Source organism: Leptonychotes weddellii, unplaced genomic scaffold (assembly GCF_054177405.1).
Source record: "Leptonychotes weddellii isolate Sample4059 unplaced genomic scaffold, ASM5417740v2 HiC_scaffold_18755, whole genome shotgun sequence".
NCBI lineage: Eukaryota > Metazoa > Chordata > Mammalia > Carnivora > Phocidae > Leptonychotes > Leptonychotes weddellii.
Window position 1 is genome coordinate 1 of NW_027772539.1, and position 3,770 is coordinate 3,770.

The window sequence follows — 3,770 nt, forward strand, 5'->3', positions numbered from 1 at the left end:
GCGCCTGGGTGGCTCAGTTGTTAAGCGTCTGCCTTCGGCTCAGGTCATGATCCCAGGGTCCTGGGATCGAGCCCCGCATCGGGCTCCCCGCTCAGCAGGAAGCCTGCTTCTCCCTCTCCCACTCCCCCTGCTTGTGTTCCCTCTCTCGCTGTGTCTCTCTCTTCAAATAAATAAATAAAATCTTTAAAAAAAAAAAAAATAAAAGATAGGCAGAGACCTGAATATTTATCTACAGAAGACATACAGATGGCCAAGAGACACATGAAAAAATGTTTAACATCACTAATCATCAGGGAAATACAAATTAAAACTGCAATCAGATATCACTTTATACCTGTCAGGATGGCTAAAATCAAAAAGACATGAAATAGAAGTGTTGGCGAAGATATGGAGAAAAAGGAATCCTCATGCACTGTTGGTGGGAATGTCAACCGCGCATGCATTGTGAAAAACAGTATGGCGATTCCTCAAAAAATTTAAAACAGGACAACCATATGATCCAGTAATTCTGCTACTGTGTATTTTCTTAGGTAATCTCTACAGCCAATGTGGGACTCAAACTCACCAGCCTGATATCAAGAGTCATGCTCTACTGACTGAGCCAGCTAGGCACCTCCTTCACTAGTGGATATTTAACCAAAGAAAAGGAAAATACTTTTTCAATTTTCTTTTAATACTAATTTTGTAAAAGCCAGCGAGCAGCTATAGACACAATTGAAAGTAGAACATAAAAAAAAAAAGGAAAAAGAGCAAAGACACATCCTTCACCATACCTTAAATACAGAGCTCTATTAGTGTTCCCCCAATAATATCTCAAAGGAGACCTATATTTCCATACACTCGAGAGTACTCCCCATTATTGTGTAGGGGAACCAGACTGCATTCAATGATGATGTCAAACCAAATATATACAGGCACTGCTGAGTTCAAGGTCTACAGTTTGGGCCCTTAAGTGGGGTTAAGGGCCCAGGCTGTGCCAGAGCCCATACCCGAAGTAGAGAGCAAACCCAATAAGCATCCAGACACCAAATCGGGCCCATGTGGCAGCTGTCATCTGCATCATAAGGTAAACATTCACAAAGATGCTCAGGAGTGGGAGGAGAGGCACAGCAGGGACCTTAAAGGGAAGGGGAGTGGAGCTCTGTGGCTGTCTCCAGATGACCCCAGTGATCCCAGTGATGAGCACCAGGAGCAGCACAACCACTGTGATCGGCACTGGGTCTCCAGGGAGCAGACCTGGCCACTGGGCCAGCACCAGGCAGAGAACAGTCAGCAGCAGAACAAGCAGTGAGGAGCAAACAACGACAACCCGGCCAGAGAGTGGAGTGGGGGTGGGGCTGCCTGGAAAGAATAGTCCCTGTAGAGTCAGCTTCTCTGCTGCAGATCCATTCTCCTCCTGCACCTGCGCTTCATTTACCAAATTCTCCTCCTGCACCTGTGCTTCGTTTTCTTCATTCGTCCACTCAGGCTGATACCTGATGATGAGAACACAAAAAGCTACCAGGGAATAAGATGTCAGGGTCACAATAGACCTGAGGTCCAAGAGATCAGCGAATCCAAAAAATAATAGCATGACTGAAACAATACAAATGAATTCAAAGAACAAAATGCAGGTGCATATGCGGGCACATTTCTTGGCAAGCATAGGGAACAGGACGCCATCCAGTGCCATCATGTCTATCACCCACTGTATGGGGAGGAGAAAGCTCTGATAGATGCTGACAAAAATACTACAGAAAGTTGCAAAAGCTACAACATAATAGGCAGGGGCCCAGCCAATATGGAGAAATACCTCAGGCAAGGTAGTAAGCTGGTAGTAAGGCACCATGAGTGTAACTGCCACAGAGACACCAAAATACACCAAAAAGCAGATGAGCAGTGAAATCACAATGCCCTTGGGGATGGAACGCTTGGGAGTCTGGGCTTCCTCAACTCTGGTAACAATACTGTCGAAGCCTATAAAAGCATAGAAACAGGTAGCTACTCCACGGAGAATCCCCTCAAAGCCAAAAGGCACGAATCCACCAGAGCCCAGAGGGCCCAAGCTAAAGGTGTCATTGACTTCAGCCTGCATGTAGTCCTCTTCTGTGAGGTTCCAGTTGTGCAGGTCCCCCTTCATGAAGCCAGAGATGATGACAAAACTGACAACCAAAAATTTTACCAATGTAAACAGTTTGAAAACTCTGAAGAACCCATGATAATTCAGACCTGGAATTTCTATGAGACCAAACAGAAGGTTCATAGCCAAGTAGCCTAGACAGTCTATGAAGACTTGGGGAACATGCTGTGAGATGCTCTCATGCAGGGTGGCATAGAACCAGTTCCCAATCAGGTTGTCAAAAGTTAAGATCCAGGCCTTCATCACAATAACTGCATCAGCAACAAGGGAGAGGATAAAGTTCCAGCCAGTGATGAAAGCCCAGAGTTCACCCATAGTGACATAGGTGTAGAGATACGCAGAGCCAGAATGGGGAAGCCAGGCACCAAACTCTGCATAGCACAGCCCAGCCAACAACGATGTTAGGCCCGCCACCAAAATGCCGATCACAATGGATGGTCCTGCTTGATTACTGGCCACCTCAGTAGCCAGGACAAACACACTAACACCCACTGTGTGGCCCACACCCAGGGCCACTAAGTCCAGAGTGCTCAGTTTTATGCCAGATTTAAACTCATACACTTTTTTCTCCAGTGGACGTCTGCGTACCAGCTTTTGACCAAATCTGCGAAGTGCCTGACGTAGCATTCTAGCTGGAACTGAGAGGATTCTAAGGATCAGAGAGCTGTAGCAAGCCCAGGGAGCCAAGAGTGTTGGATCCGGTTCAGTGAGGCTGAGTTAAGCCAGGTTGGGTTGGGGCTGCCGAGGTCCGTTGCTCAGGCTTCAGAGCTGCTGCTTCATATTTCTTCTGGTACATGCTATCCTTCCATAATGCCTAGGGAAACAAATGTTTACTGAACAATGGTAAATGGTTCAACCAACCAACCGAAACTCAAAAGTCACATGTAACTTGTTGCAGCCCAAGTATCACAGAAACTGACACCAAGAGACATCATAGAAAAATCAATCCTACTTCCCCCCCCCCAAAAAAGGGTACCAAATACCTCCCAACATTCAATTTTTTCTTTCAATTTTATTTTTCAGTAGGCTCAATGCCCAGCAAGGAGCCCAACACGGGGCCCTAACTCACAACCCTAATATGAAGACCTGAGCCAATATCAAGAGTTGACTCTCAACTGACTGAGCCACCCAGGCACCCCAACATTCCCTTTTTTCCATACAATGTGACATAATCCCTTTTGTATTCATAAGTCATGTAGCTTCATGTACCAATTAGATGGTTAGACACAACATGATATGAATGTATTGTGCAAGAATTCACAGGTAGGATGTGTGTGCAGTGCTTGACCGTGAGTTTTGACACATTCATTCATGGACTAGAGGACTTCATTGCAATTAGAGACCCATTTTTTAATATATCATCAGAGTTTAAAATACAAATATTGGTCTCTCAGTCTTGAAACTCTTAGCCCCCAAATCTGCTACCCAAGGTCAGATGGCAATTTGGTCCCCTTTTTCCTCAGTCTACATCATCCATTCAGCTGTGCAGATAACCAAGAATGTACAGTCCACCCCTTCCCTTTCCCCACCTAGGCCCACAGGTGCGCTGTGAACAGAGAGGAGGGAGAAAGGGGCAGGACCTTCATAACCACCTGCAAGAAGGAGAGGACCAGGCTGTCTGGGAAGGAAACACTGGAGAAATGGGGGCAGC

General features: G+C 46.1%; 1 pseudogene; it reads right to left on the reverse strand.

The window, feature by feature from the left end:
- Positions 1-199: 199 nt before the first annotated feature.
- Positions 200-2,946, reverse strand: LOC145715909 (cationic amino acid transporter 3 pseudogene; annotated as a pseudogene).
- Positions 2,947-3,770: the final 824 nt, after the last annotated feature.